The sequence below is a fragment of the Lolium rigidum genome, chromosome 7, assembly GCF_022539505.1.
Source record: "Lolium rigidum isolate FL_2022 chromosome 7, APGP_CSIRO_Lrig_0.1, whole genome shotgun sequence".
NCBI classification, from domain to species: domain Eukaryota; kingdom Viridiplantae; phylum Streptophyta; class Magnoliopsida; order Poales; family Poaceae; genus Lolium; species Lolium rigidum.
Window position 1 is genome coordinate 204,202,018 of NC_061514.1, and position 15,233 is coordinate 204,217,250.

Below are 15,233 nucleotides of genomic sequence, written 5' to 3' on the forward strand. Positions count from 1 at the left end.
AAGTAAGTACTAGATTTGGATTACTGCGCAGTTCCAGATTTCTTTGCTGTCACGAATCTGGGTCTATCTCCCTGTAGGTAGCTCAGAAAATTAAGCCAATTTACGAGCATGATCCTCAGATATGTACGCAACTTTCATTCAATTTGAGCATTTTCGTTTGAGCAAGTCTGGTGGCCTAATAAAATCCATCTTTACGGACTGTTCTGTTTTGACAGATTCTGTCTTTTATTTCGCATTGCCTCTTTTGCTATGTTGGATGAATTTCTTTGATCCACTAATGTCCAGTAGCTTTATGCAATGTCCAGAAGTGTTAAGAATGATTGTGTCACCTCTGAAAATGTTAATTTTTATTATGCACTAACCCTCTAATGAGTTGTTTCGAGTTTGGTGTGGAGGAAGTTTTCAAGGATCAAGAGAGGAGTATGATGCAATATGATCAAGGAGAGTGAAAGCTCTAAGCTTGGGGATGCCCCGGTGGTTCACCCCTGCATATTCTAAGAAGACTCAAGAGTCTAAGCTTGGGGATGCCCAAGGCATCCCCTTCTTCATCGACAACATTATCAGGTTCCTCCCCTAAACTATATTTTTATTCCGTCACATCTTATGTACTTTGCTTGGAGCGTCGGTTTGTTTTTGTTTTTTGTTTTGTTTGAATAAAATGGATCCTAGCATTCACTTTATGGGAGAGAGACACGCTCCGCTGTAGCATATGGACAAATATGTCCTTAGGCTCTACTCATAGTATTCATGGCGAAGTTTCTTCTTCGTTAAATTGTTATATGGTTGGAATTGGAAAATGCTACATGTAGTAACTCTAAAATGTCTTGGATAATTTGATACTTGGCAATTGTTGTGCTCATGTTTAAGCTCTTGCATCATATACTTTGCACCCATTAATGAAGAAATACTTAGAGCTTGCTAATTTGGTTTGCATATTTGGTTTCTCTAGAGTCTAGATAACATCTAGTATTGAGTTTTGAACAACAAGGAAGACGGTATGGAGTCTTATAATGTTTACCATATGTCTTTTATGTGAGTTTTGCTGTACCGTTCATCCTTGTGTTTGTTTCAAATAACCTTGCTAGCCTAAACCTTGTATCGAGAGGGAATACTTCTCATGCATCCAAAATCCTTGAGCCAACCACTATGCCATTTGTGTCCACCATACCTACCTACTACATGGTATTTATCCGCCATTCCAAAGTAAATTGCTTGAGTGCTACCTTTAAAATTCCATCATTCACCTTTGCAATATATAGCTCATGGGACAAATAGCTTAAAAACTATTGTGGTATTGAATATGTACTTATGCACTTTATCTCTTATTAAGTTGCTTGTTGAGCGATAACCATGTTTCTGGGGACGCCATCAACTATTCTTTGTTGGATATCATGTGAGTTGCTATGCATGTCCGTCTTGTCCGAAGCAAGAGAGATCTACCACCTTCATGGTTGGAGCATGCATATTGTTAGAGAAGAACTTTGGGCCGCTAACTAAAGCCATGATTCATGGTGGAAGTTTCAGTTTGGACATATATCCTCAATCTCATATGAGAATAATAATTGTTGCCACATGCTTATGCATTAAAGAGGAGTCCATTATCCGTTGTCCATGTTGTCCCGGTATGGATGTCTAAGTTGAGAATAATCAAAAGCGAGAAATCCAAAATGCGAGCTTTCTCCTTAGACCTTTGTACAGTGCGGCATGGAGGTACCCCATTGTGACACTTGGTCAAAACATGTGCATTGCAAAGATCCGGTAGTCCAAGTTAATTAGGACAAGGTGCGGGCACTATTAGTATACTATGCATGAGACTTGAAACTTGTAAGATATAATGTACATAACTCATATGCTTTATTACTACCGTTGACAAAATTGTTTCATGTTTTCAAAATAAAAGCTCTAGCACAAATATAGCAATCGATGCTTTCCTCTTTGAAGGACCATTCTCTTTACTTTTATGTTGAGTCAGTTCACCTATCTCTCTCCACCTCAAGAAGCAAACACTTGTGTGAACTGTGCATTGATTCCTACATACTTGCATATTGTACTTGTTATATTACTCTATGTTGACAATTATCCATGAGATATACATGTTACAAGTTGAAAGCAACCTCTGAAACTTAATCTTCCTTTGTGTTGCTTCAATGCCTTTACTTTGATTTATTGCTTTATGAGTTAACTCTTATGCAAGACTTATTAATACTTGTCTTGAAGTACTATTCATGAAAAGTCTTTGCTTTATGATTCACTTGTTTACTCATGTCATTACCATTGTTTTGATCGCTGCATCCACTACATATGTTTACAAATAGTATGATCAAGGTTATGATGGCATGTCACTTCAGAAATTATCTTTGTTATCGTTTTACCTCGCTCGGGACGAGCATAACTAAGCTTGGGGATGCTTGATACGTCTCCGACGTATCGATAATTTCTTATGTTCTATGCCATATTATTGATGATACCTACATGTTTTATGCACACTTTATGTCATATTCGTGCATTTTCTGGAACTAACCTATTAACAAGATGCCGAAGTGCCGGTTCTCGTTTTCTCGCTGTTTTTGGTTTCGAAATCCTAGTAACGAAATATTCTCGGAATTGGACGAAACGAAGACCCGGGGGCCTATTTTTCCACGGAGCTTCCAGAAGACCGAAGAGCATACGAAGTGGGGCCACGAGGTGGCGACACCACAAGGCGGCGCGGCCAAGGAGGGGCCCGCGCCGCCCTATGGTGTGGGCCCCTCGTTAGGCCCCCGACTCTGCCCTTCCGCCTACTTAAAGCCTCCGTCGCGAAACCCCTGATGCGAAAAACCACGATACGGAAAACCTTACTGAGACGCCGCCGCCGCCGATCCCATCTCGGGGATTCCGGAGATCTCCTCCGGCACCCTGCCGGAGAGGGGATTCATCTCCCGGAGGACTCTACACCGCCATGGTCGCCTCCGGAGTGATGAGTGAGTAGTTCACCCCTGGACTATGGGTCCATAGCAGTAGCTAGATGGTTGTCTTCTCCTCATTGTGCTTCATTGTTGGATCTTGTGAGCTGCCTAACATGATCAAGATCATCTATCCGTAATTCTATATGTTGTGTTTGTCGGGATCCGATGGATAGAGAATACCATGTCATGTTAATTATCAAGTTATTACATATGTGTTGTTTATGATCTTGCATGCTCTCCGTTACTAGTAGAGGCTCTGGCCAAGTTTTTGCTTTTAACTCCAAGAGGGAGTATTTATGCTCGATAGTGGGTTCATGCTCGCATTGACACCGGGACGATGACAGAAAGTTCTAAGGTTGTGTTGTGCTTGTTGCCACTAGGGATAAAACATTGGCGCTATGTCCGAGGATGTAGTTGTTGATTACATTACGCACCATACTTAATGCAATTGTCTGTTGTTAGCAACTTAATACTCGGAGGGGTTCGGATGATAACCCTGAAGGTGGACTTTTTAGGCATAGATGCAGTTGGATGGCGGTCTATGTACTTTGTCGTAATGCCCAATTAAATCTCACTATACTTATCATGTCATGTATGTGCATTGTTATGCCCTCTCTATTTGTCAATTGCCCGACTGTAATTTGTTCACCCAGCATGCTTTTATCTTATGGGAGAGACACCTCTAGTGAACTGTGGACCCCGGTCCATTCTTTTAATACTGAAATACAAATCTTCTGCAATACTTGTTTTTACTGTTTTCTCTGCAAACAATCATCTTCCACACAATACGGTTAATCCTTTGTTACGGCAAGCCGGTGAGATTGACAACCTCACTGTTTCGTTGGGGCAAAGTACTTTGGTTGTGTTGTGCAGGTTCCACGTTGGCGCCGGAATCTCTGGTGTTGCGCCGCACTACATCCCGCCGCCATCAACCTTCAACGTGCTTCTTGACTCCTACTGGTTCGATTAAACCTTGGTTTCTTACTGAGGGAAACTTGCCGCTGTGCGCATCACACCTTCCTCTTGGGGTTCCCAACGGACGTGTCAATTACACGCATCAAGCACTTCCTCCAAGATCCCACCATAGGAACCCTAACTCTAAGATCCACTAAGGACTAGATGATATTGGTGAAATCTCTCTTGGTAGAACTATAGATCGGGGCCTCCTCCACCACTCCTCAAAGTTTGGGCAAGATTGATTGGGTAGGTGCGGAGATCCTCAAGGTTTGAGCTCAGCAACAATGGAGGAGAGAGAGAGAAGAGATAAAATCGAGCTGGAGAAGAAGGGTCCCTTTTATAGGCTCCCCCAATTCCAACCGTTATGTGCAGATCCCGCACGACCGGTACTACCGCTTGGGCAAGCGGTAGTACCACTCTGGATTCGAATTCCGCCCACAGATCTGCCACGTGGGCTCGAAGCGGTAGTACCGCTGAGGTACCGGCAGGGCCTCTTCGAGCCCCGGACCCGTTACCATAGTTGTACCAGGGCGGAAGTTCCGTAACTTATAGTTACGGTACCAAAGCGGTACCATGACGGAACTACCGCTTGAGAGCGGTACTTTCACCCGAGGTACCGTCAAGGTACCGTACTATGTACTGTGGGCGTATCAGCGTGCAATCCCAGAGCGGTACCACATACTGGTACCAATAGGGTAGCGGTATTACCGCTCTTGGTACCGGTAGTACCGGTCAGGCAGATTCTGCTTTTTCCTCTTTTCCTGTCCAACCACGTCAGCTCACGACACACACACAAAACCAGAAAACCTATAAGCTATGCTTGAGTCTTTCGATCATGATGCATTTAGTGAGAGCACCGTGCACCTGCAAATCTATCAAAGACAATCTATGCACACGGTTAAATTCATTCAAGTGTTGTCGTCAAATACACAAAACACGAGGTATAGATCTTGCTCTTTCAATCTCCCCTTTTTTGGTGTTTGATGACAACACAAGAATTTGCAACATAGCATAAGATATTATGATAAGGTTCTAGATTTACAAAAACTAGACGGAGCTCCCCTAGACGTGTGCATAGTTAGAATATGCATTTGAATACAAATATATAGCATATGCACACTATGGAGGCAACATATGGCAATACAAGGAGGTTTGGGTGAATGTGTCATACCTTTGCCTTGAGAAAACTCAAACATTCAATAATAATGCCTCCATAGAGATGGTGTAGCCACAATAGATGAGCGAAATGCGTCAGACCGCTCGAGATGCCTTACACCCATCTAAAAGTTAATGGCATGTGGCTACATGAATCTTGGCGCAACTCCATACCTTCTTCCCACAACAACCATGCCAACGCATTTTCATCGTGATATGATCAAATTACCAACCTTGGGCTGGCCGCGAGCATGCTCGGAAGTGACCTAACGCGACGGTGCGACTGAAGATCCCTATCTTTGCAGGCATGCAAAGCTCAATGACAGCATGATCGCGTAACCGCCAGTGACGGTGGAGTGTCGATGACCGCCGGGCGTAAGAGCATCTCCATTCTGTTAGATTTTGTTCGTTGGGTCACGTCGTAGACAGAAATTGGGCCGTGGTCCGATCTGTTAGGCCAGTGCTCCCAGCAGCGTGACCCATTCGGTCCGCTCTAGCCATTTTAGGAGGGCCCGGGTGACCAAAGGGAGAACTGGCTAGAGGGTCCCGGTAGGACGTGGGAGGACGCGTGTGCTATCTGGCCTGACGCATCCGCACCTCAAATTTGGTGAACGGATCGGTCAATTCGTGCGAGCCGATCCATTTGGATCACGCCACAGAAGCGTGCGCAACCTGTCTGTATATCTGCACGGACCATTTCGAACAAGCCAGTACCAGTTAGGACACAGCTGCTGCTGAAGATGCCCTAACTATTTCCAACAAATGTGAGGCAATCAGTGCAAACTAAATATTATGCTACTTATGCCTAGTGCCTGTTAAGCTTCATGCACTAGCCACTTGAACCAAAATTCCGAACTTATGGAAAGGGCTAGACAATCTACTTTATACACGTCAACAACCCCTCTCACGTGTGACGAGGAGACGAGAAGACAAGTCAACACATGTAGAGAGGCAAAGAGGCAGCGCCAGCACCACACGCCACACGGCAAGAGGCTGCGGGAAATTTAGAATAAATTATGAAAGCCATGATTTAAACTCGAGACCTGGGGCTCTGATACCATGTTAAGGTTCATGCACTAGCCACTTGAACCAAAAGTCCGAACTGATGAAAAGGGCTAGGCAATCTACTTATACACGTCAACAGTGCCTACCCTCATAGCTGAATCGTGATTCTATTATACAATTATACAACTTCACGATACATATTGGATGGAATGTTTGTACGATTTTACTAAGTAATATCTAGATTTCACTATTTTGATAGTCAAGATCTAACGTTTTGTGATTCTACTATAGAGGTTCTGATTTGATCTGGAATCATAATTCTGACAACATTGCATAGTCTCGTGATCAAAATCCGAACTTCCCCTTCTTGGTTAAGCTCTCGTGTGCATGGGTGTATAGGTTTCATGTTGCTTACTTACAACATACTCCCCCGTCCTTAAATAAGTGTATATTTAAACATGAGTTAAATTTTATTAACTTTGACTAACTCTTTTTTTTTAAAAAGCAACAACATTTATGACACGAAGTTAATATCGTAAGATTCATCTTACTAACATGTATTTCAATATAATATAATAATGTTATGTCATTGCTATTTTTATGTAAAAAAATAGTTAAATTTAAAAAGGTTTGACTTCTAAAACTTAGAATGCATGCGTATCGACAGACAGAGGGATTGAGCATGATGTATGGTAGACATGCGTATCCCACTGAGCTCACTTTGCGCATACCTCTGTTTGTGACAGTGAGGGATGCACGTCACTGGGGAGACTCCTACCTGCCCGATCTGCTTGCAATGCCCACATGGAAATCGATATCCCCTTGCCGCGCCAATTCACACACCGTTACTGAGGGCGATTGGGAAGCACAAGTGAAGTTCGAGCGGGACTACACCCGTGGTAGCCGTTTCTCGGAGCAACCGCTGAAAGAATGAGGCGAGGGGATGAATTCCCTTGAGCAAAACTTCGGGTTAACATGGGTGGTGGAGCATATCCAGGTAACCCCACTTGACGAGATCGACGACGACCCCGAGTGATCGGGCTTGGTCGCCGCCGTGCCCTTATGAGTGCATTTTTAGAGTGTTTTTACCCCTTTTTATAAAGATACCTTCACGTAGCAATAGGATTTTGGTATTTTACTGTGCTCCCGCGCATCTTTTTGCTTGTTTCAGCAAGATCTCAAAATATTAAGGCAATGATAAAATATCAATAAAAACTATCATTTTATGGTATTTTGACACGATAAAAATCATCTAAGAAATTAACCACGCACCTGAGCCAAAGGAGGACGTAAGGAGAAGCTCCAGTGAGTTTTGCGGGCATCGGTACGGGGGGAGCCCGCCTGTACGGTCCACCCGTACGCTACACCAGGAGAACCGCCTCGTCAAATACTTTCACCTCGCGCAAATGGATATGAGATCCGATACTCCTAGCCATTCGAAACACCAGAACACCGTCCCGGAGAGATCTCAAGGATGAACAAGTGAGAAGGCATCACCCAAGCTGCTACACGGACCATTAAGAGGACAAGGCATCATCCCCTTCATCATCAACCACTGCACCCACACCATTTTCATCCCTCTCATTCCATCCGGTTGTAATCATCATCGATATTGTGGATTTGTACTTGAATTTGCATCCTCATTCTTATTCTATTAGCAAGATTATGATGATGTTCTTGATTGCTTCCATGTGTGAGTAGTTTATCTTGTTCTTGGGGAGATGGAGAAATCTTAGCTATATTTAGATATAAATAAAGATGATTTATGACTTTGTGCTATGATTGTGTGTTAGTTTTGTCTCGTGATATTATATGAAGTCGACCATGTAATATTTGCATTTGGTTATGAGAGGAAACTACCTTTGGAAGAATGGTAGTGCATATAGCGGGAAGTGACATACCGTGATCGGTGCACTATTATATGGAAGAAGGAAATAAGGAATGACTCACTAAGCTTTCAAAAATAACCATGGGGAATTCCTTAATTGTGATGGATCAATAGGTGGTTTTTCGAAGGTCATTGCAGCGGTTATTTAGAGATGTGTCATCAAGGGCGCATCTCATCATCGACCCTTTCCCACACACAACATGAACAATGATATAGATTATCTAATTCGTATTCTAAACTGATGCTAGTGGTGGAACCAACAATCCCTGGGAATATCATTGCCTTATTGAAGTTCAAACTTAACCCAACGCAATTTCTTGCTTTTCTATTTCTATTATTTGTTTCACAAACCAAAACACAAACTCATTCAAACCAAACCCCACTTGGGACTTAAGATAACTTTTAAGTAATCTTGGATAAATAGCAACAAGGAGCATTAAGATCTTAACTGGTAGCTCCTTGTGATTCGATAATCTTATTTTGAAACTAACTACAATTAAACTGTGTAGTTGCAACCATCAAGCTATTTTTTTGGCGCCGTTACCGGGGAGCTCAACGCTTTTGGTCTTTGTTTTTAGTTGTTAAATTATTTATTGTTCTACTTATGTTGTTTGCGAGTTTCAGGTGAAATGTCATGGGGGGGGGCTACCAATACGAAATACAGCTTCAAGTTGTGAAAGAGCTCTGGCCAAACCATGAATGTTTTTATTAAAGAAAATATACTGATCAATCCGAAAGGGTATGATATAAATCTAATACTATTAGATTTACTGCATTCTAAAATGCTTAGAGGGGACAATATTGAAGATCCACACGAGCACGTGGAATATTTCGTGCGCAACATTCAAATTAAATATCTTTGCTGAAGATGAGGTTAAGTTTAAATTTTTTTGTCGAACCCTCACAGGGGATAAAGCACGATCTTGGTATAATGATAACCACATATTAAATTCTTATGAATGGAGGATAATATCTACAAAATTTCTTCAAATCTTTTTTTTCCAGAAACCAGGTCCCTTGGGGCAAGGTGTGAAAGAACATCTCTCACATTATGTTTTGTGTGTTTGATGTCAATGTATGTGATACACTAATGTTTGATGAAGTGGTGCAGAGATTATATAGATACATGTATATGAGTGTCTTGTGTGGAAAAACAAGACAAAAGGAAGCAGTAAAAGATTCACCAGGCCGGATAATCCGGGCCGGATATTTGCCAAATATCTGGCCCCCCAAAATCGGCTAAGGACTCGAGGCGATGCGGCTCAGTACTCCCCTGGCATGAGGCCAGCTTTTTGGCCGGACTTTTGGCCGGATTTTTCCCAGGGCCAGACTTTTTTTTGGGGGGGGGGGGGAGCGGATTATCCGGCCTAACTTAGGCCGGATTATCCGGCCCTCGAAAGTTCCCAACGGCTGGATTTAGAGGGGGTATTTATACCCCCCTTCTTCTTCCTTCCAACTTGCTCAATCATTGCACAAAATTCTGCCAAGCCTCACCTCCATTAGAGCCACCTCAAGAACACAAGATTTGCAAGATCTCCTCCTCCACCCAACCAAAGCTCGTGATCTTTGGAGATTCGAAGGAGAAGACCCCGATCTACATCCTCACCGAAGCGATTCTCATTTCCCCCTCATATGCTTGAGGGCCCTTTTGCTAGTGTTCCTATTTGGAATCTCTTGTTGTTTGTTGTTGATGTATTGTTGTTGATTGTTGTGTTGTTACAAATTTGGCAGCCTCCAATTTGGTTGTGGGTGTGTTCCCCAAGAACCTTGTAAAGGCCCGGTTTCCGCCTCGAGGAAATCCCTTAGTGGAAGTGGGCTAGGGCTTCGTGGCGTTGCTCACAGGAGATCTGAGTGAAGCCTTCGTGGTTGTTGGTTTGGCTTTCGTAGCAATCACACTCCTCCAAACGTAGACGTACCTTCTTGCAAAGGAAGGGAACTACGGGAATCATCTATGTGTCTCCAGGTGCTCCACTCTCGGTTACCTCTATCCTATTCTATCTCATATATATTGCGTAGCTATATCTTGCTTAGTTGTTAACCTTGTCATATAGGCAAATTCACTTAGTTGCATATCTAGAGAATTTACCTTTGTGTCAAGCCTAAATTGAAAAAGAACTAAAAATTGGTTAGCACCTATTCACCCCCTCCTCTAGGTGCGGCATACGATCCTTTCAATTGGTATCAAAGCCTCGGCTCTTATTTCGGGCTTAACCGCCTAAGAGTATGCCGAATGATGCACCTTCGGATGGGGCCGAAAAGTCGGTCTCCATGGATGATCTCAAGTCGATGGAAACATCCTTGAGATCCGCCATGGAAACCCAAATGGAAACTTTTATGAAAATGTTTTCCGACCGTTTTCCCGCGGCTCCGTCCATCATCCCCACCTTAGAGGTAAATGACAAGGGTGGGTTAGAAGAGGGAGATGCTTGATACGTCTCCGATGTATCGATAATTTCTTATGTTCCATGCCACATTATTGATGATATCTACATGTTTTATGCATACTTTATGTCATATTTATGCGTTTTCCGGAACTAACCTATTGACGAGATGCCGAAGGGGCAGTTCCTGTTTTCTGCTGTTTTTGGTTCCAGAAATCCTAGTAAGGAAATATTCTCGGAATCGGACGAAATCAAGGCCCAAGCATCCTATTTTTCCACGAAGCTTCCAGAACACCCGAGAGTCGCCAGAGGGGGGCCACTGGGCCCCCAGATGACAGGGCGGCGCGGCCTAGGGGGGGCGCCCCCCTAGTGTGTCGTCGCCTCGTCGCCCCTCCGACTCTGCCTCTTCGCCTATATAAAGGTCCCTGACCTAAAAACCACGACAAGTTCGACGAAACCATAGAAAACCTTCCAGAGCCGCCGCCATCGCGAAGCCAAGATCTGGGGGACAGGAGTCTCTGTTCCGGCACGCCGCCGGGACAGGGAAGTGCCCCCGGAAGGCTCCTCCATCGACACCACCGCCATCTCCATCAACGCTGCTGTCTCCCATGAGGAGGGAGTAGTTCTCCATCGAGGCTCGGGGCTGTACCGGTAGCTATGTGGTTAATCTCTCTCCTATGTACTTCAATACAATAATCTCATGAGCTGCCTTACATGATTGAGATTCATATGATGATGCTTGTAATCTAGATGTCATTATGCTAGTCAAGTGGGTTTTACTTCTGTGATCTCCGGAGACTCCTTGTCCCACGTGTGTAAAGGTGACAGTGTGTGCACCGTGTGGGTCTTTTAGGCTATATTTCACGGAATACTTATTCACCGTTATGAATGGCATAGTGAAGTGCTTATTTATATCTCTTTATGATTGCAATGTGTTTTGTATCACAATTTATCCGTGTGCTACTCTAGTGATGTTATTAAAGTAGTTTATTCCTCCCGCACGGTGTAATGGTGACGGTGTGTGCATCGTGTAGTACTTGGCGTAGGCTATGATTGTGATCTCTTGTAGATTATGAAGTTAACTATTGCTATGATAGTATTGATGTGATCTATTCCTCCTTTCGTAGTGTGAAGGTGACGAGTGTGCATGCTATGTTAGTACTTGGTTTGGTTATATTGATCCGTCATGCACTCTAAGGTTATTTAAACATGAACATCGAATATTGTGGAGCTTGTTAACTCCGGCATTGAGGGTTCGTGTAATCCTACACAGTTAGTGGTGTTCATCATCCAACAAGAGAGTGTAGAGTCTAGCATCTATTTATTTATTCTGTTATGTGATCAAAGTTGAGAGTGTCCACTAGTGAAAGTATGATCCCTAGGCCTTGTTCCTAAATATCGCTATCGCTGCTTGTTTATCGTTTTACTCGCATCTCTACTGTCCGCAATATTACCACCGTCAACCACACGCCAGTCCTGGGCAAAGCACTTTTCTGGTGCCGTTGCTACTGCTTATATTTATTCATACCACCTGTATTTCACTATCTCTTCGCCGAACTAGTGCACCTATTAGGTGTGTTGGGGACACACGAGACTTCTTGCTTTGTGGTTGCAGGGTTGCATGAGAGGGATATCTTTGACCTCTTCCTCCCTGAGTTCGATAAACCTTGGGTGATCCACTTAAGGGAAACTTGCTGCTGTTCTACAAACCTCTGCTCTTTGATGCCCAACACTTTCTACAAGAATAGAAGCACCCGTAGACATCAAGCACTTTTCCGGCGCCGTTGCCGGGGAGGAAAGGTAAAAGGCACTCATACTCCGGTCCCGGGTAAAGTACTTTTCCGGCGCCATTGTGTGTGTGCTCGAAGCTATTTCCTTTAGATCCTGCAATTGCATCTTTTTGTTTCTTGTTTACACTAGTTTGGCATAATGGACAACAATGAGCTTCTTATTCTATTTCCTGATTTAAGACATGGATGGTTTGATGCGAAAATTAAAAAACCTATGGAACATATTAGCATGAATACTTTGAATACCATTGTTGCTAATGATATGGAAAATTCTAAGCTTGGGGAAGCTGGTTTTGATGAGCATGATCTTTTTAGTCCCCCAAGCATTGAGGAGAAAATTTACTTTGATGTTACTTTGCCTCCTATTTATGATGATTATAATGATAGTAGTCTTTTGTTACCGCCTGTTATGGAGGATAAATTTGATTATGATTACAATACACCTCCTATATTTGATGATGAAAATAATAATGATAGCTACTTTGTTGAATTTGCTCCCACTATTACTAATAAAATTGATTATGCTTATGTTGGGAGTAGTAATAGTTTTATGCATGAGACTCATGATAAGAATGCTTTATGTGATAGTTATATTGTTGAGTTTGCTCATGATGCTACTGGATATTATTATGAGAGAGGAAAATATGGTTGTAGAAATTTTCATGTTACTAAAACACCTCTCTATATGCTGAAATTTTTGAAGTTACACTTGTTTTATCTTTCTATGCTTGTTGCATCATGCTTCATGAACTTGTTTATTTACAAGATTCCTTTTCATAGGAAGCATGTTAGGCTTAAATTTGTTTTGAATTTGCTTCTTGATGCTCTCTTTTGCTTCAAATACTATCTCTTGCGAGTGCATCATTAAAACTGTTGAGCCCATCTTAATGGCTATAAAGAAAGAACTTCTTGGGAGATAACCCATGTGTTTATTTTACTACAGTACTTTGTTTTAAATTTGTGTCTTGGAAGTTGTTACTACTGTAGCAACCTCTCCTTATCTTAGTTTTATTGCATTGTTGTGCCAAGTAAAGTCTTTGATAGTAAGGTTCATACTAGATTTGGATTACTGCGCAGAAACAGATTTCTTTGCTGCCACGAATTTCGACCTGCCCCTCTGTAGGTAGCTCAGAAAATTAAGACAATTTACGTGCGTGATCCCCAGATATGTACGCAACTTTCATTCAATTTGGGCATTTTCATTTGAGCAAGTCTGGTGCCTCAATAAAATCCATCTTTACGGATTGTTCTGTTTTGACAGATTCTGCCTTTTATTTCGCATTGCCTCTTTTGCTATGTTGGATGAATTTCTTTGATCCATTAATGTCCAGTAGCTTTATGCAATGTCCAGAAGTGTTAAGAATGATTGTGTCACCTCTGAACTTGTTAATTTTTATTGTACACTAACCCTCTAATGAGTTGTTTCGAGTTTGGTGTGGAGGAAGTTTTCAAGGATCAAGAGAGGAGAATGATGCAATATGATCAAGGAGAGTGAAAGCTCTAAGCTTGGGGATGCCCCGGTGGTTCACCCCTGCATATTTTAAGAAGACTCAAGCGTCTAAGCTTGGGGATGCCCAAGGCATCCCCTTCTTCATCGACAACATTATCAGGTTCCTCCCCTGAAACTATATTTTTATTCCATCACATCTTATGTGCTTTGTTGGAGCGTCGGTTTGTTTTTGTTTTTGTTTGAATAAATGCTTGTGTGGGAGAGAGACACGCTCCGCTGGTTCATATGAACACATGTGTTCTTAGCTCATAATGTTCATGGCGAAGGTTGAAACTGCTTCGTTAATTGTTATATGGTTGGAAACGGAAAATGCTACATGTAGTAATTCTAAAATGTCTTGAATAATTTGATACTTGGCAATTGTTGTGCTCATGTTTAAGCTCTTGCATCATATACTTTGCACCCATTAATGAAGAAACACCAAGAGCTTGCTAAAATTTGGTTTGCATATTTGGTCTCTCTAAAGTCTAGATAATTTCTAGTATTGAGTTTTGAACAACAAGGAAGACGGTGTAGAGTCTTATAATGTTTATAATGTGTCTTTTATGTGAGTTTTGCTGCACCGGTTCATCTTTGTGTTTGTTTCAAATAACCTTGCTAGCCTAAGCCTTGTATCGAGAGGGAATACTTCTCATGCATCCAAAATCCTTGAGCCAACCACTATGCCATTTGTGTCCACCATACCTACCTACTACATGGTATTTCTCCGCCATTCCAAAGTAAATTGCTTGAGTGCTACCTTTAAATAATTCAAAATTTATCACCTCTGATTTGTGTCAATGTTTTATAGCTCATGAGGAAGTATGTGGTGTTTATCTTTCATTCTTGTTGGGCAACTTTCACCAATGGACTAGTGGCTTCATCCGCTTATCCAATAATTTTGCAAAAACAGCTGGCAATGGGATTCCTGAGTCCCAAATTAATTAACCTAAATAGACACTCCTCCATGGTATGTGATTGTTGGACGGCACCCGAAGGATTCGGTTAGCCATGGCTTGAGAAAGCAAAGGTGGGGAGGAGTGTCATCATAATAAAACTAAAATAAAAAGGCACTCCTTCATGGTATGAGATTGTTGGCAGGCACCCGAGGATTCGGTTAGCCATGGTTTGTGAAAGAAAGGTTGGAAGGAGTGCCACCCAAAAATAAAAATAATTCATGGGAGCCGCTCTTTGAAGGTTTGTCCGGCAAGGGGTTAGAGTGCCCACTACCATTCGTTGACAACAGCAAACACCTCTCAAAACTTTACTTTTATGCTCTCTTTATGTTTTCAAAAACCAAAGCTCTAGCACAAATATAGCAATCAATGCTTCCCTCTGCGAAGGGCCCTTATTTTACTTTTATTGTTGAGTTAGTTCACCTATCTCTCTCCACCTCAAGAAGCAAACACTTGTGTGAACTGTGCATTGATTCCTACATACTTGCATATTGCATTTGTTATATTACTTTACATTGACAATATCCATGAGATATACATGTTACAAGTTGAAAGCAACCGCTGAAACTTAATCTTCCATTGTGTTGCTTCAATGCCTTTACTATGAATTTATTGCTTTATGAGTTAACTCTTATGCAAGACTTATTGATGCTTGTCTTGAAAGTAC